This window comes from Spermophilus citellus (assembly GCF_964194105.1).
Source record: "Spermophilus citellus genome assembly, chromosome: 4".
In the NCBI taxonomy this organism is placed as follows: domain Eukaryota; kingdom Metazoa; phylum Chordata; class Mammalia; order Rodentia; family Sciuridae; genus Spermophilus; species Spermophilus citellus.
In genome coordinates this window covers 216,394,600-216,414,528 of record NC_138185.1, presented here as the reverse complement: position 1 = coordinate 216,414,528, position 19,929 = coordinate 216,394,600, and the positions used below count along the sequence as shown (strand labels likewise).

At 36.8% G+C, this 19,929-nt stretch overlaps 1 protein-coding gene across 1 annotated transcript in view; it reads right to left on the bottom strand.

Annotated features, from left to right (window-relative positions):
• UNC79 (unc-79 homolog, NALCN channel complex subunit) overlaps positions 1 to 15,928 on the bottom strand; it is a gene marked incomplete at both ends in the record, with an annotated part of 264,901 nt that extends 248,973 nt beyond the window's left edge. Inside the window, one exon of the mRNA XM_081289012.1 lies at positions 15,724 to 15,928. The remainder of the gene's footprint in view (positions 1 to 15,723) is intronic.
• Positions 15,929 to 19,929: the final 4,001 nt, after the last annotated feature.

Below are 19,929 nucleotides of genomic sequence, written 5' to 3'. Positions count from 1 at the left end.
AAAGGACCTAAAAGAGCTAAAACAATTTGGGAAAACAATAACAAATCATGGAAGACATACAGTCATAAAGAGAGTATGTTCAGACAGTATATTCTTGACATAAAGAGACATATAGATAGATAAACAAAATAGAGCCCAGAGATAAATAAATAGATATATACACATATACTTGATTGATTTTCCACAAAGATCCCACGATAATTCAATAGAGACAAGATTATTTTTGCAACAAATGGTGCTAGAATAAATAGACTTTGCATATGGAAATAATAACCTCAAATCTTACCTCACAATATACATAAAAATTGACTCAAAATTGTTCATAGACCTGAATATTAGAAATAAAAATATTAAGCTTTTAGAAGATAACTTTGGAGAAAATATTTAAGACACTGGGCTAGGTAAAGATCTTTTACACAGGATATTGAAAGGACAAATGATTTTTTAAAAATCCATAGAATAAACTATGTGATTTAAGTTTTACTTTTTTTTTTTTTTCTGAGGATACGGGGATTACGTGAAATTGAACCCAGGGGCAATTGACCACTGAGCCACATCCCCAGTCCGGTTTTGTATTTTATTTAGAGACAGGGCCTCACTGAGTTGCCTAGTGCCTCACCATTGCTGAGGCTGTCTTTGAATTCACAATCCTCCTGCCTCAGCCTCCCCAGCCTCAGTGCCCAGCTTAACTTTTACTTCTTGAAAAGGAGCTATAGATTGGAAATAAAATTTTTCAAAACAAAGTGCTTGAATCTAGAGCATATAAAAAAACTCTTTCAGCTCAACAAAAACAAAAATTGAATAAAAATGAACAAAAGTTTTGAACAGACATTGTCCAAAAGAAGATATACAAATGGTCAATCAGCACATGAAAAGACACTCAACATCACTATATTACAGAGAAATGCTAATTAAAACCACCCTGAGATACCATTGCATGCTGACTAGTACCAAGTGTTGGGAGAATGTGGAACAACTGGAGCTCTCTCTTGTATCACACAGGTGGGCATGCAGAATGTTATAGTCCCTTGGTAAAATAGTATAGCAACACCTTATACATTAGATATCCATTTATTATGCTATCAAACAATGTTTTTCCAAGAGAAATAAAAACATATGTCTACTTGGAACATGTATGCAAATATTCCCAGCAGCAATATTCATAATGGCCAAAACCTGGAAACAACCCAAATGTATATTGACTGGTGAATGGTAAACTCATGCCATGGAATACTATAGAACAATAAAAAAATGAATGAAGTGGTAATAAATACAATAACACAAAATTAATCCCCCCAAAACTATACTAAATAAAAGCTGCTATAGGTTGGATAAATGTCCCCCAAAGGCCCATGTGTTAAAGGTTTGGTTGCCAGACTGTGGTGCCAGTGGGGATGGGGAATTTAACCTTTAGGAGATGGGGCGTAGGGGAAGGAAGTTTAGATAATTGCAGGTATGCCCTTAAAGGAGCATCTCTGCTTCCTGGCTGCCACAAGGTGAGCACGTGCCTCTTCTACACATTCCTACTACTCATATACCACCTTGCCACAGGCCCAAAGATAACAGGGCCAAGTGATCATGGACTAAAATCTCTAAAACCATGAGCCAAAATAATCCTTTCATTCTTATAAAATGGTTATCTCAAATATTTTGTCAGAGTGATAGAAAGTTGACTATCACAAACAAGAAAGCCTATGTATTGAATGATTCTATTTGTATGGAATTCTTTGAAAGGCGTCACAATAATGACAGAAAGATGATCAATGTCTTCCTGGGTCTAAGGCTAGAAGGAGGGGACTGAGAACAAAGGTCACAAGCATTCTCTTTGAGGTAAAGCAACTTTTCTCTATATTGCTTATGATAGTGATAACATGATAAGTCGATCTGTGTTTTAAAAATGAATGAATTTTATTATATGTAATTATTTCCATAATCAACAAAAAGAGGAAAAATAACATTTTAATATGTAGGTATTTGGAATTTGGAGCCCAACCCCACAATATGTAGATTGGAGCCAACTTTTTCTTCTATCAGACGCAGAGTCTCTGATTTGATATCAAGCTCCTTGATCCATTTTGAGTTAACTTTTGTGCATAGCGAGAGAAAGGGATTCAGTTTCATTTTGTTGCATATGGATTTCCAGTTTTCCCAACACCATTTGTTGAAGATGCTATCCTTCCTCCATTGCATGCTTTTAGCCCCTTTATCAAATATAAGATAGTTGTAACTTTGTGGATTAGTCTCTGTGTCCTCTATTCTATACCATTGGTCCACCCGCCAGTTTTGGTACCAGTACCATGCTGTTTTTGTCACTATTGCTCTGTAATATAGTTTGAAATCTCATGGAATTTGCAGGGAAATGGATGGCACTAGAGCAGATTATGCTTAGTGAAGCTAGCCAATCCCTAAAAAACAAATACCAAATGTCTTCTTTGATATAATGAGAGCAACTATGAACAGAGCAGGGAGGAAGAGCAGGAAGAAAAGATTAACATTAAACAGAGACATGAGATGGGAGGGAAAGGGAGAGAAAAGGGAAATTGCATGGAAATGAAGGGAGACCCTCATGGCTATACAAAATTACATATAAGAGGTTGTGAGGGGGGCTGGGGATGTGGCTCAAGCGGTGGCGCGCTCGCCTGGCATGCGTGCGGCCCGGGTTCGATCCTCAGCACCACATACCAACAAAGATGTTGTGTCCGCCGAGAACTAAAAAATAAATATTAAAAATTCTCTCTCTCTCTCTCTCTCTCTCTCTCTCTCTCCTCTCTCACTCTCTCTTTAAAAAAAAAAAAGAGGTTGTGAGGGGAATGGGAAAATAAACAAGGAGAGAAATGAATTACAGTAGATGGGGTAGAGAGAGAAGATGGGAGGGGAGGGGAGGGGGGATAGTAGGGGATAGGAAAGGTAGCAGAATACAACAGTCACTAATGTGGCAGTATGTAAAAATGTGGATGTGTAACCGACGTGATTCTGCAATCTGCATTTGGGGTAAAATTGGGAGTTCATAACCCACTTCAATCTAATGTATGAAATATGATATGTCAAGAGCTTTGTAATGTTGTGAACAACCAATAAAAAAAAAAATGTAGGTATTTGGGCATGTCTACACTAGAAGATGTAATGACAGAGTCAGATGATTATACTTATAAATGAATAAGTTGGATTTATGAGAAATATTTGACATTTATTTTTAAGGGCTAAATAAATATATTTCTATATATAGATGAAATCAATATACATAGGCTAATTCACATGTAGACAGATAAAGGTACATTGTACACATAGCTCTAAGAAAAATACAAAAGAAAGGTTTCAAAAAGATTTTAAAGACATTCACTAGAGGGCTGGGGTTGTGGCTCAGTTAGTAGAGCACTTGCCTAGCACATGTGACGCTCTGCGTTCAATCCTCAGCACCAAATAAAAATAAATAAATAAATAACAACTAACACTATTTAAAAAAAATTCATTAGAAAGAAATCCATACAGAAGAAAGAACAAGGCAATGTTTGTACAGTAAGGATGGCAAGGAAGAGTGCCTACACGATGGAACAAAACAAATACCAAAACCATTCCCAGAACACTTCACTAGAACACTTTCTATGTTATACACAGAACATTTCCCTATTTTATAATAAAAATTTTTGAAATTACATATTGGAAAGATATGCTGTAATCATTTAAGCATAGGCAATACTGAATCAAATTATAGTTAAAGCTACTTTAAAAAAAAATAAAAAACTACTTGGGCAACCAGGCAAAAAATCATTAAACCGTTAATAAGAAAAAAGATCTAAGATTGTCATCAGACTTCTCACCAATTCTTCATGCCAAAAGAAAATCATATAATGAATTTAAGACATTCAAGTAAAGGAAATAAAAAAATCAAGGATTTTATAGCTTCCCAAACTGATCTTCAAGTACAAAGCTGCAAACAAATTTGCCAAAATGCAGGGAATATTGATCTTTTGAGTCTTTCCTAAGGAATCTATTAGAAAAGGAGATTCACAACCAAAAATACTGAGAGAGCAGCAGCACAAGTGGAGAATATGAAATGTAAAAGTATTTGTAGAAAAAGCTAATTCATGGTTATAAGACAGAGCATATAATAGACAAGGTACAATTTTTAGAAATGAGGGCAGGTGGGGAATAGGTAGTGCATATGGATGTGACTGCCTAATGGGTATGAAGTGGAAATAAAGGGACACTACTTTATGTCAGAGACTGGGATGGAAGGAGGAGAAGGACAACAAGAGATTGTAAGCCTACTCCAACACTGTTCAATATAAGGAAACAATTAGTCCAAAAAAACACAAGTGAACTAATGGTATTATAGAAAGGCATTAGTATAAAGTTAATGGCAGAACAAATGAGCAAATTAAACCCACTGCATAATGAAAGAGCTTAGATAGAAAAGACATAACGATAAAACAATATGATAGAACTGAGGCCAAACATATTAATCATATCAATAGATGTAAATGGGCTTAACTCACCTATTGAAAGAAAAGGATTTTCAGTTTGGCTAATAAAGCAAAATCCAACACTATGCAGAATACAAGAGACACACCTAAAACAAAAAGATTCAAAAGAGTTAAAAATAAAAGGATAGAGAAAGATATATCAGGCAAACACAAATAAAAGAAAACAGGGGTCATAATCTTGATTTCAGACAAGGTGGAATTCAGATCAAAAAGCATTACACAGATAAGAGCATTACATGCACCTAGTGCATATAGCACAATTCACAGTGAAACTAGTTATTAACATTTATGCACCCAGCAACACAGTAAAACCTTCCATTAAGCACCACCCACAGAAGATGCAAGGGGACACAGAAACACCAACAATAGAGACTTTAACAGACCTCCCACACTTCAAGATCAAGTGAACTGAAACTAATAAAGGTACAGAAGAGCTGAACAACATAAATAAGGTATCTATTATAGATATCTATCAAACTATGAAATTGTATTAATAATGGAGATTACAACTAATTACAATTAATTACAATTAAACAGCATTCACAAAAACTGAAGAAATCTTAAGACACAGAGAAAACCTCAAAGTTTTAAAGAATAAAAACAATATAGTAGCATCTTCAGAACATAATGCAATAAAACTAGAAATCGATAACAAAAATTTTAAATGTCCTTCCATGTGGAAATTTAAACACTCCCAAACAACTTTTGGGTCAAAGGCAAAATGCAAAATTAACTACAGAATTTCTTGAAAAGAGTGAGCATAAAGGCCTGACCTTACTAGAATCTGCAGGCTACCTCAAAGGAAGTGTCAAAGAAAATATATTGTATGAAATGCCTATATGAATAAAAATTTCAATATATTAACAACCAACTCAAAAACCTAGAAAAGGAACACTATAATAAAACAAAGAATCAGAACAAAATAATCAGTATTTAATATAAATATTGAAATTAATTTGCCCCTTCCAAGAGAAAACCACAGTAGACATTATAAATAAAAACAAAAAAGACCTCATTGGAAAAGAAATAAAACAGATAAACCAATAACTAACCCAATAAAAAAAGGGATGGGCCCAATGGAGAAAGCACAAAAATGTGACATTAAATACACAACATTAGAAATGATAAGGAGAAAACCAACATCAAATACAGGTTTTTTTAATTTCTAAGAACTCCCTTGCATAATTCTATGCATATTTGAAATTTTATATTAAATGTATAATTTTTTAATACACTGGGGTTTTTTTAGTTTTGTTTTTTTTTTAGTTGTAGTTGGACTCAATACCTTCATTTTATTTATTTTTATGTGGTGCTGAGGGTGGAACCCAGGGTCTCCCATGTGCGAGGCGAGCACTCTGCCGCTGAGCCACAACCCCAGCCCTGAAATGTATAATTTTTTAGGGAAATAAAACTTCCAGATTTGACCCCAGTAGAAACAAAAAATTACTAGATTGAACAAATGTCATAGAGCAAATACAGAAAGAAGTTAAAGACTTCTACTGCAAAACAAAACAAAACAAAAAAACATACTAGGCCAGATTGTTTCAGAGTGAAATTCTAACAGACTTTAAAGATGGACAATACCAATTCTACTTTATTCCACAGCAATGAAAGAAAACTTCCAAACTCACCTTGTATTATGGGTAAAATAAACACTGTTCCCAGATCCTGACTAGAATTAATCTTTACACTATACCTCCCCCCCAAAAAACTATGAATCTATCTAACTTACTAATAGCAATACAAAATGTCTTCAGCAAAATGTGACAAAATCCAATCTTGGGTATTAATAAAGTTAAGAGAAGAAATCATATGGTCTCCATATATAGAGAAAATGAATTTGATTCAACATCCATTCAGGTTAAAAAAAAAAAAAAAAGCCAGGAATGGTGGTGCACAGTGCACTCCTTTAATCCCAGAAGCTCCAGAGGCTGAGGCAAGAAGATTGTGAGTTCAAAGCCAGCCTCAGCAAAAAGCAAGGCACTAAGCAACTTAGTGAAACCCTGTCTCTAAATAAAATACAAAATTGGACTGGGGATGTGGCTCAGTGGTTGAGTGCCCTTGAGGAAAAATATTTTAAGAACAATAAAATGGGATTTGATGGATGGATAATTCCTTAACATATTACATCAGCTCAAAAGAATATCGTACTTAATAGAGAAATACCAGAGGCCCTCCCTGCTAAAGGTAAAAGCAAGAAAAAAAGCACCTACTCTCTCTGCTGTATTTAACACTGTGTTAGAGATGTTTGCCAATGAAATTAGAAAAAAAATGCAATTAGAGGCATAAAAATTGAATAGAAAAAGAAAGGATAAAACTATTTTCTATTCGCAAACATATAATTATATATCTTGAAAACCGAAAAGAATAGATGGGAAATGACTGCAAAATATTTAGTAAAGTAAGTTTATAAAATTAGCAGACAAAAATCAATAGCCTTAACCATAAAATTAAAAGATAAGAATGAAAAGAAACATTCCGATTATTATGATAATAAAAAATATAAAATACTAAGCATAAGTTTAATAAAAAATTCCAAAATATATATGTCAAAAACTTTTTTTTCCTGGTACTGGGGATTGAACCCAAGGGTGCTCTCTTAGTCTTTTTTATTTTTTATTTTGGGACAGGGTCTCACTAAGTTTCCCAGGCTGGCCTCAAATTTGTGGTGCTCCTGCCTCAGTCTCCTAAGTAGCTGAAATTCCAGGTATATGTCACCTTGCCCAACTATAAGACAAAACTTTACCCTGCAAAGGCACAGACTTGAACAAATGAAAAGACATACCATGTTGTCAGACAGTACAACTAAATATCATTAAGATGTCAGTTCTTCCTAAATAAGACATTTTATGAATGTAATGTGATATTCATAACTCTATGAAGCTTTTTTTTGAGCTATTCAACTCAATTGTAAAATTAATTTGGAAGAATTTGAAAAAGAAAGCCAGAAAAACTTGAAAATTAAGAATAATGAATGAGAAAGGGGAGAGTCAAAATTCTCTACAAAAATATTAGCCTTCAGTTTAAACAGAAGAAAGAGGAAGAGGAGGAGAATCATGCCAAGTTCTTTTTAATATCTTATTGTTTTAGAGATCTTGATAGGTTACTAAAGAAAAGCTGAAGAATATATACATTTCTCCAAAATCTGATGCCCTTGGAGACTCACAAGGAAGCTCTTCCTAGAACCTAGTTCAGTGCCTAACACATTGTAGACACCCAATAAATATTTGTTGAATAAGTGAATAGATAAAATATTGAGTAGTACCACAATAGAATAGATCTGTAGTTAGTGAAACTGTCATATCTAAAAAAGTATTGATTAATGGCTCAGAGCCAACTTGAAACAAATATTTTAATGACAGTTCCCAGAGGTTTTGTGCTTCTTTTTTCCTCATCATTTTCATTTGGGATACTTCATGTAGGAATGCACATTATTTTTGATAGTTGATACAAAATTCACGACGAAGGATGGCTAATACATTGGATGATAGAATCAGTCATAACAGTGAAATAACACTAATAAGATAGTGCTTAATGAGGATCATAATGAATTAAATTCTGCCCCCCCACCCTCAATTATATGTTCAATTCTTACCTCCAGGTAACTGTAAACATGACCCTAATTGGAAATAGAGTCTTCAAAGATATAATCAGTTAGGATGAGGTCAGATTGGATTAAGATGGACTCTAAATCAAATGACTGGAGTGTGTTTAGAAGAGATTTGTATACAGAAATACAGGCCATATGGGGATAGAGGCAAAGATTGGAGTGATACAGCAAACCAAGGAATTCCTAAGATTGCTGACCACCACCAGAAGCCAAGAGAGAGGCAAGAATGATTGGAGGCCTAGGGCCTGCTAACACCTTTTTGTAGATTTTCAATTCTACAACTGTGAGACAATAAGCTTCTGTTGTTTTAGGTGGCCAGTTTGTAGTAATGTGTTACAGCAGCCCTAGGAGACTAATATACAGCTGAACATTTTATCTTTCAACAGCACAGATAGAGGATGAAGGAAAACTACAGTTATTCCTGTGGAACAGAACTGGCAGTTGAAGAGGGCCGGCAGCTTGAGATTATTGAAAGAGCCGAAGGATTACTTAAATTCTGAAATAAAAATTCCTGTACTCAGCACTAGCTAGGGTACATATGAAGTACTAAGTCGTATTTTATATAAGTGCCACATTTTAAAGAGGTCATAAGGAAGAACTGGAACACATTTTTAAATAGTGATGTAAAGAGGTAAGTGTCTAGAAATTTCATCACGTTATTATCAAAAATTATTGAGCAGTCTACATATATTTAAAATATTCTACCATCGAGGAAAAGCTCTCTCTACTCCCTAAGAGAAGGCGTTTTAATATGGGTCAAAAGTAATGGGAAGTTACTGACATGTTTTAAAGAGAAGAATGACATGATGGTCTCTGTATTTTCAATAGATCATTTGGACAGCTATGTGAGGGCAGAAGCAGACACAGGGAGGCATAGTAGAGATGATAAACCCCATAATTAGGTTGATGATGGTAAGAATAAATAAGAAGTGAGATATCTGAGGAATATTTAGGAGATATAACCATAGAACTAAGGTAACAACACTTGTCTTTCAAAGGTATTATGAGAATGAATTATTTTATAACAAAGTGCCTAGCACAGAGTAGGTACAAATAAATGTCTAAACTCTCCTTCTTAGAAAGCTTAAATTCAAATATATATAACTCTGACATACTAATTTGGTTATATGATTATGAATTATTATATATTTCCACTTCTGAGGCAAGATCATTTTTTATATATTTTTTTAGTTGTAGATGGACACAATACCTTTATTTTATTTATTTATTTTTATGTGGTCCTGATGATTAAACCCAATGCCTCACAGGTACTAAGCAAGCACTCTACCACTGAGTCACAACTTCAGCCAGATCATTTATTCTTAAATTAACATTATATGTACACAAATGTATATGTCCACTCAATTTTACCTGTGTGTGAGACTAAGTCTCTAGGACCTATAAAAACAAAAGATACCTCAAAATGCTGAACACTCCTCCAACTTTAATCCACATCAAATATTAAGTAAGACTCACATAATAATCAATATATTGCTTGGGAACATTGTTCCTGAAAAGTCCAGAAGATGAAAAGAAAAAGACAAAAACAGAACATATGGACTGAAAGAAGATAAAAATCCTAAATGAAATGGTTGGGCTTTCCACACTACAGAAAGCTAGTTCAATGATAAGAACACATTTTTGCTAACTATACTTTTCAAGGCATAAACGTTTCATTTCTAAGTCAATATATGTGTTCAATTATACAAAAAACTCCCATATCTTTTTAGAATATTAAAAATAAATGCACATGAATCTCTAACACAATTACTGCTATACAAGAATCCCAACTCAAATCTTATTTATTGGTTGAGTAATCAATACATAAAACTTGAACAGGATCCAAGTAAAACTACATCCCAAAGAGTTTCCAACTTCAAACGTAATGCTGCTTTATCTTAAGAAATAACAGTCATCTGTGTGCTAAGACTTCTTACCAACTTAGAATCATAATTATTATGAAAAACATAATAAAAGGAAAATTTAGCTAATTAGAAAGAACCAAAACTACAATGAATGTTCAGGAAAAGTTTAGCTTGTTATATAAATACTATAATATTTAATTTAGCAAATATATTTTAAGTACTTTTGATAACTATAGCTTTATCTCCCAATAAATACATTTGAAAAACATCCATTTTATACAATGTTCACATTGTATGGAATATAGAACTTCACATAATAAAAAAAGTAAAATCTCCAAATTAATGCTATACCAAAACTTGATTATATAATTCTTCCCTATAAAAGATATTTCATCCACCCTCAATCATTTTTACTTACTCAAGGAATTTTTGTGCAAACTATGCACCAGGAAATGGGTTGCATGTTGAAGACACAATATGAACATAACACAATCTACACAAAAAGTAAATTGAGGTGACTAACAAGAAAGCTAATTATTAAAATACATTGTGAACACACAAACAAGGTATGAGAGAAGGCAGAAATCAGTCAGGGATTCCAAGCTAAATACTGAGCAGTAAGTAGGCATCAGACAAGCACAGAAGAGGGCCATGGAGGGAAAGAAGGCATTCCAGCCAAAAAGAGCATGGAGCACTGGAAGAACTAACTGAAAAATGGTCCACTGTAACTAGAGCAAAGACGCAGGGCTGAGATCAAATTGGGAAGGCTAGAATCAACAGGGCATGGTTTGTCAAAGAGTTACCACAAAGATCGGGAGTTTAGGGAGACTCCCAGATTTTTCACTTGGAAAATGGTAGTGCCATCCTCTGAAATGAGCAATACAAAAAGAAATACCGATTTTGGAACAGAGGACAATGAGTTTGGATTCGTTGGGGATAAGATTTAGATAAAGACAGAGGCCTCCAATTTCAGAGACATGTTTGAACTAGAAAACTGTATTGAGAGGTTGTGCGTTCAACCACCAGCAACAAAACAAAACAAAAACAAGCAAACAAAAATGAAAATTGTACTGAGAAATCATTCACATAGAGGAGATAACTGATACCATCCAAGTGAATGACATCAAGTCTGTGGAATTAAAAAGAGAGAGGACCAATCATGGAAACTTGGGTAAACACAATTTTTAAAAATCAGGAAGAAAGAGCCCTCAGGAAACATCTGAGGAGGAACAGTCAGAAAAGGAAAGCATAAATAAGGAATCCAGCAACTACTATCAAATGATACAGAAAAATCATGCAAAACAAAGGCTGAAAATCATTGTTCTTTTTGCAACCACAGACAAGAGTTAAGAGCCATACTCTAATTTTTTGCATATATGAATAAAATTAGAGGTTCTTTTAAAAGATTATAACAATGTACTTTTCTACTTTAGAAATGTTGCCATATAATGTGCAAAAAACAAAACCAAAAAAAAAAACTATCGTTTTCTCCAGTGTGGTCGTCAAGTATGCATGAGAGAGGGACCATTTCAACTTCAAATCATGATAATTAAATATATTCTTAAATATCTAAAGTAATTATCTAAAGTAATCAAAAGTTTTTAGTTACTGAGATAAAGATACGGAGTTGGGTGAATACAATAAAAATATTATACATTCCCATTTCTATAATTAGCTGTTACCCAAATTATCAACAGATTGATTTCCAAATTTGAAAAATATTTTGATGGATATTTATATAAAGGATGTATATTTAACAGCTGCTACACTGTCTTCACAGCATAAAAAGTGATAGTTAGGCAGTTCATACCTTAGAAATTTTCTGTTAAGGGGATTAGCCAGTACCCTATGAGACATATCAAGCAGAAGAATTGCCGGGAAGGCATGCCCTTCCACCCTGACAGCTAGAGAAGAGGCCTGGAGACAAGGAAGAATAGTCCAACAGTCCATACCCCATTTAACATCATGGCTACTTCTTGTTCTGTTACACTCTGAAAGGCTTAATCCAAACTTTATCATTATCCCCATTTTGGCAGCAAGCACATAATTTTATTCTTGATGATGGTAATAATAGCTTACATCTATTATCTTCACATTATGTGTCAGGATTCCATGGTAAGCACTTTTCATGGATCACCTCATTTAATCTTCACAACAATGATTACTATCCCCATTATAAAGATGATGCAATCAGTGCTTAGACAAGTTAAATTAACTTGTTCAAGGTCACAGAGCTTGCAGCAGGCAGAGCCAGGATTCAAACCCAGACAGTGAACTGACTCTAGAACCCGAACTCTTAATTTCTGCTGTCATACAAAGCAGAGCTTTGTTTGAAAGAGCACTTCCAAAGTACTCCTGATTGGTCAGTTTTAACTCTTGGAAGACAGAGAAAGTTGGGGGAGGGAAGTGACTCTTCTTTAGAATCCCAAATAAAAGAAACCATAAATTCTTACTTTTATTATTCCCAATTCTATGTCAGCTACATAAACATTTTCACTATAATGAACTTTGACTGTTAGAAAAAGAAACATCTAGAGGAAAAAGAATTTAACTCTTGTGTAATCGCCTGAGAAATTGCTAGGAAGATTTCCCCTCCTGTTATAAGGCTCTGCAGATAGCACTAAAAACAGACTAAATGTTTAAAAACAGCCTCCAAACTATATCTTTGTTAAAACTAACCTGTCTCTCATCATTATTACTTATCTCATAACAGAGAATGCCACCATATAAAAATAAAATTCATTTTTCATTTCTCCGTGATATATGACTCTTTAAAGGTAAGTCACGTAATCTATTTAGGTTGAAATGCAAGTACTTCCTTTTGCTGGTTCAACCAAACTATGTCTACTTCCTGCACCAGTGAAACCTTTGCCCACATCAAGAGGCTCCAAGAAAAAGAGTAATAAAAATAATATCTTGATATTATATTAAAACTAACTCTTCCCCCTTGGTCCGTGGAAAGTGGTACTGAGCATGCTCCTGAATGCAGAGGAGAAATGAAATCTCAGTCTCTTCCCTTCTAGTGATCTTCACACTCAATAGAAAAGAAAAATCTCATGGCCCTCCCTTCTCTCTCTCCTTTCCCCTCGTCATACTCCTACCAAGTCTGACAATAAACTATCACCAATATGCAACTTCTCTTTAATAAAAAGTATTTATTCTTCAAGAACATCAACTATGCATCTTTTTGTGCTTCTGCTCTATTTTCAGGTACGTAATGTGCACTGGAGTGTCACTCATGTTAGTGCACATAAGAGGGAAAGAAAAAAATTCCTAACATCTTCACTCCAAATAAAAATGTCTAAAAACACCCAAAGCCTCCTTATCCTTTTCACAGCCTCCTCCTATTTACCTCCTTTGCCCTCCAAAACCCTTAGGGCTAAACAAAGATGAATACTACTTATTCCATACTTTACAGTTGGAGATTCTGAGGCACAAAACTATTAAGTTAATTACCCTATGTGTCACAGTTAATCAGAAGGGCATGCAAAGCTCAAATCCACATTGTAGTTCCAAATACAGTGTCTTTCATCCTCTACAGATGAAAACATCTGTTTTATAAACAAGTATAAAATAGCTATTTAAGCCCACAAATTGCCCTATACAAGCAAGTCCCCATCTAGATTTTATTCATCCTGGCATTCACTGCCCAGGAAATAGAAAAAACAAACCACTGAGTGCATGTCAAAAAAAAAAAAGAAAAAATACCAAGGAAGGGAGCACAGTAAGAGGGCAGTAATACTCACTGGCTTTAACCTGAAATTACTTATGTAATATGTTACTGTAAAATCAAATGACAGGTGGTGGGTTTGTTGGGGGTTTTTGTTGTTTTTTTTTTTTTTTTGACAATCATACCATAATAAAATCCTTAAGGGTATGATATTCTCCAGTGGGCAGTTCTATACTGATTCCAACTATGTTACCATTACTCAAAACAGAGTGCATCCAATTTCTTTAAAAGCTTCTGTGGAAGCAGAATATTTCACTGTCAGGGTAGATTCAACTTTTGCAAACAGGCAAAAAAATAATCACAAAAGACTTCCGTAACTATTTAGAAGAGATGGACTATTTAAGTGGAAAATACTTGTCAGTGTCATGGCCCTCATTTATTGAGTATATGCTATGTGCTAGGCCTACTAAACCTTCCATGTGTGTTCTCTCATTTATCTTCACAACAACCCCATTAACATTATTACCCTCTACAGATGAGGAAACAAGGTTCAGAGAGGTCAATTATTTTGCCCAAGGTCAAAGAGTGGCAGAACTAAGATTCAAATGAGGACCTTCCAGATTCCAAAAACAATGTAAAGAGATGAAAGCACTGGTAGGTGGTCAGCACAATCCCTAAAGAACCAGCAGTGTGAGAATTCTGAGCCTTCAGTCCATTCAGCCTTTCTGGTGAATAAGTGACATGATGCATTTTATCAAAAATAAGATACTGCTCCCCAAAGAGACTACTGTTTTATGTGTCTCATAAAATGGCTTTAATAACCATTCCAAAGAAGAATTACAAAGACTCTCAAGTAGGGTCAGCATTATCAACATAAGTGTTTACTGCTTGGGAAAAAACAAGTCATTTAGATGAATAAGTTTTGGTATATTTGTTTAAAATCCAAACTCATTACTTAATAAAAACATCTTTTATTTTCAACCAGAAGTTGAAGCTCCTGAATCCCTCAAGTGCATTCAGGAAAATGTTTCACATTTATCAACCTATAAAGTACATGCCCAAGGCCTATTTGTGCGCACTGCAATAAGAGAGACTGTAGGGACCGACTTAGAAAGTTACTCCGTCCATAAGGAGTAGCAGATTGTTTCCAATCAAGTACACAGTTAACATTACTGGGACAGCCAAAATTCTCCTGTGCTATGTGTTAGAGTTTGTGTAAGCTGCCCTACAAAGGAAGCTTGCTCTTGGAAAAATAATTAGATCCATTAGATCATTTTCCCAGCGCCCCTTGCACTTTCTTTAAGCACCGCATGGTTGTGGTTACTTTTAGCACTAGTGTTGGTATTCATGAGTTAATTTTCCTTATACTAAATCCAGAATTCTGCCTGGATCCCTGCTCCCTCCCCCTCCTCTCCTTTCTTGCCTCTTCAACCCGAAGTGGAAACTGCAGACTCAAACTCCCCGATGGCTCCAGCACCAAGAACTGGGCATGCTCAGAAGGCCAGGCAGGCTTTGGGTTGCAACTGACAGTTCCCCGCCCCTGATTTGCCGCTGCCCCCCTTCCCCCACTGCAACAAGAGATACTGAAATGTTTATCTGAAAGATACGAATTCTCTTTTTCCCAAGAATGACCCCATTTTAATTTCATTTCGCAGGGTCTCTTAGTCTTGCGAAACCACCACAAGCCTGGGAAGACCGCATTATTTTTCAGCACCGGGGACAGCGCCGCGCTGCCATCAACGTCCACCCTCCCCCACCTCCTCTTCCACCCCCACCCCCCACCCGCCCCAACCTCAGCCCCCACCCCCGCACCAGCACAATGCCAAGGTCTCCCAGCAGCCGCAAACGCCGCGACTGCGATAGCTCCCGCCGGGGGCCGGGCCGGAGTGCCGGGCCGGCTGCTACTTACACTGCTCCGCTTTGGTGGACATGGTGCTGTCCAGATGGAAAGGCTTTGCCCCAAAATCTGTGTCGTGTGAGCTCCCTCGCTCCGCCAGCGATGTTGCGAGGAAAAGAGCGCATACCCCCCACCCCCCACCCCCTCGCTTTCCCCCTCCCTTAGGCCCGTGTCGCTACCATTCGGACAAAACGCACATCAAATTGCAGAATTCGGTCCCGGAAGGTTAGGAAATCGCCCCCGGAGAAATGGGTGGGATTTAATAGGCGGCCAAAGGCTTCCTGTCCGTCCCCTCCTGGAGCTGCCCGCGTTGATGTGGGCGGGGAGACCGAAAGGAGAGAGCAAGCTGCGGCTCCTGGTGAAATGGGAAAATGGGCTCGACCGGGGGAGGAGTATTTCCATTCATAAGGCGCACGGAGGGGACGGGTGTTTCCCAGGGAAAAGCCTCTTAAAGTGCCGGAGTCCCCGACCATTTGGATCTCCCATTGGCGTGCTCCGGGCCTGTAAATCCTTCTCCCGGAGCAGCCCCCAGTGTCTCAACGCGGTGACCGGAGAGGGACAGAGGTGCGTCCCAGGCTTCGTCTCAACCTCCGGGAGGAAGGAGAGGGAGGCGGATCCGGGGCGGGCTGGAGAGAGCCAGGGCCGGAGGGCGACGAGGATGCTCCTGAGGACCTCAAGGAAGGAAATGCAGAAGTAACCCTTAGCATGGCTTCCCGGCGTGCTGCGGTCCGTGCCCTCTGCCTCCCCTGGCGGATGGGCTCTCCTGCTGATGATTAAGGATGGGAGGTCCCACTGCCAGGGGCTGTAAAAAGACTTGAGAAGTGGGGGCTAGAGAAAGGAGGAGATTTCCACGGATGTTGAAGCTGGAAAGGCCACCGAAAAGGAAGACGAAAAACTGGAGACAGGAAGAACCCAGGTGTGCTCCCTTGCAAACGTCCAGTCTAAATCCAGGCACGATAGGAAGCCCCTCTGCTGGGGAATCGAAGCCAATAGAAAACAAGGCAATAGAAAAGGGCATCATGCATATTAACAGAAAGATGCCAAAAGAGTCTACTACAAAGTGGAGAGGCATTCTCAACCTGGATTTGGAGTCAGGAAAAATCAGATTGAAGACCCAGTTCAGTACTTACTTCTCCAGAACTAATCTTTTAATCTCCCTAAACCTAGATTCTTTATCTATACAATGGGAAAAATAAAATCTGCCCTGTCACCCAAAGAGTTATAGGGCAGGTCAAATACGATAATGGATGTGAAAATCTCTTTAAAATTAAAGTACTGTCCAGTTGCTACCCATTGTGACCATTCTTCATTCAAATAGTTTAGTTTGTAAACCTAAGGAGCAATGGTTATAACAAGTTGATTGAGGCTATAGGAATTATAAATTCATCAGTGATTTTCAACGTTTACTAGATAAATATTTTTCCATCTCACAAAAAAAAGGAATGATCCGTATTTTAGGGAAAGAACATTAAGTTCTGTATGATATGTACAAATTATCAAATTAAAATCTTTGACGATTAAGAAAAAATATTATGAACTAATGTCAAGAAAAGATGTTTCTGAGACAAGGAAAAAAGCCCTCAAACAATACGGAGATTGTCCATTATAATGAAGTTGCATTATGATGAAACAGTGGCCAAGTTTCATGGTATTGCAAAATGTTCATCAGGGAGTGGGATTTGGTGCTTTGGCATATATATGTGACTGGACCCTGCCGCCTTAGGCCTTGGAACGCCAGACTGAATGATGGGGCTATCATCCTATACCATAGTTCATTCCCTAAACCCCCTCAACCACACCCCCAAAAAAAGAAGTTCCAGTTTTCAGTCAAAGATAAATAATTCTGTGAAGAGCAATGATGGAGAGTTAATCCTGGATAAAAATATATTGGAATCATTCTGAATATGAATATAATGAACATTTCTGAGAAGATGATAATAAACATTTTGTATGATTAAAGGAAAACTGAAGGATTTATTCAGAAATTTCTGGGAAGCTTGAAGCTTTGATTAAGAAAACAATAATTGAATTTTTTTAAAGTGTCCTGGAAAACAGAAACAAAGGACAAAGTATCTATTGGAAAACTATTCTCCCTTCATCTGCTTACTATTTCTGCTATTGTCTTAATAAACCTCCCATTGAGAGAGAATATAACAGTTTTAAGGTCATGGACTCTGCAGTTAGTCAAGTTTGAGACTCAGTTCTGCCTCTTATGAGCTGAGGGATCTTGTGAAAGCCATTTAACTTCTCTATGCCTCAATTTCCTCACTCACAAAAGACCCTTATTAGGGTCACATTTAAAGTTAATGTCCAGATTGAATGAGTATACTATGAGAACTAGAACAATCCCTGCCATACAAGTAATTGCTGTTATTGGTGTTACTGCTCAAGTAGCTCAAATGCAAGCAGTCTCTCAGGTTAGTTCAGACTGTTTAAGGCCTTTCAAAGTCTGAATCAACCAATTTATTGATACCCTAATCATCAGTCGAGGCTCTCACAACTTCAGCCTTCAGACCTGTGACTAGGGTACTTCCTCAACCCAGACCATCTCCACTGCCCAGCTCCTCCAGGCCAACATATGACCTGACTTACTCCTTTAATGAAACAAATATAAACTCCGTCACCTTTTCTTTTCTTCTCTTTATCTCCAACTGGGTTGACCTTTCTCTGTATCTTTTCTTCTACTGTAGAAGCAGTGCCTCTTCTCATTGTCAAATGAAATGTCTTTTCTTAATCTATACCTCTAATTAAAAATGTACTCCCATTTATTCCAGAATTTGAGCTCTATATGTCCCTCTCCCTAGCAATTTCATTAAGCATGACTCTTTCTGCTTACAAACATGGATAAATTTCCTATCTAGAAAAGCTGTACTCATCATCTTACTGAATAAATGGCCTCTCTTTCTCCAACTAGTGCCTGAACTTCCTTACCACTCCATCTGCAGTCAACTCCTGGCTCAAGTAGGCTCTCTCATCAGTCACTAATAATTTCCTAATAGTCAATTTCTCTCTCTCTCTCTCTCTCTCTCTCTCTCTCTCTCTCTCTCTCTCGCTGTCTCTCTCGCTCCCTCTGTTTGTTTGTTTTTGGTTCTAGAGATTGAACTCAGGGGCATTCAACCACTGAGCTACATCCCCAACTCTATGTTGTATCTTATTTAGAGACAAAGTCTCACTGAGTTGCTTAGCGCCTCGCTTTTGCTGAGGCTGGCTTTGAACTAGTAATCCTCCTGACTCAGCCTCTTTTTGGGATTACAGGCGTGGGCCACCACACCTGTCTTACTTTATCTCTCTTTTTTTTTATAACTTAACAAAAAATTGTAGTTGTAGATGGACAGCATGCCTTTATTTGTTTCTTTTTCTTTTTTTTTTTTTTTTTTTTTTGTGTGTGTGTGTGTGTATGGTGCTAAGGATCAAACCCAGGGCCTCACACATGTTAGGCAAATGCTCTGCCACTAGGTTGTAGTTGGACACAATACCTTTATTTTATTTATTTATTTTTATGTGGTGTTGAGGATTGAACCCAGCACCTTGCACATTCTAGGTGAGTGCTCTACCACTGAGCCACAACCCCAGCCCAACTTTTCTTGATGACAAATACCAGCATTTGAAATCTCTCCCTACTGCTTTTTAAAACTCCCTCTTCCCTTGATTTCATATTGTAGCACTTTTCACAACCCAGGGGCTGGGGTTGTGGCTCAGCAGTAGAGCACTCACCTCGCACATGCGAGACCCTAGGTTCAATCCTCAGCACCACATAAAAAAATAAACAAGTGAAATAAAGGTGTTATGTCCAACTACAATTAAAAAATAAATTTAAAAAAAATCTTCTCCAAACATTTCCTTCTGTTGTTTAATGAAGGACTTGAAATACAGAAACACAAAAAAAATAGAGGCGGGGCGGGGGTAACAGTGTTTGAGTGCTTACCAAGCATATGTGAAGCCCTAGGTTTAAAACCCAGCACTCCAAAATAAAATAAATAAAAAATAAGATTATGTTTACTAAAACTTGTAATTATTGACAAATTTTACATGTCTTTCTAAAACTTAATACTTTGGGCGGGGGGCAAGGCCCCAATTTTCTTAATAAGACACCTATAGCACAATAATTAAAACCAAGAATCAACAAATGGGATGAATTCAAACTAAAAAGTTTTTTCTCAGAAAGAGAAATAATATGTGAGGTGAATAGGGAGCCTACATCCTGAGAACAAATTTTTACCTCTCACACATCAGATAGAGCTCTAATCTCTAGGCTATACAAAGAACTCAAAAAGCTAATCACCAAAAAAATAAATAACCCAATCAACAAATGGGCCAAGGACCTGAACAGACACTTCTCAGAAGAGGATATACAATCAATCAACAAATATACGAAAAAATGCTCATCATCTCTAGCAATCAGA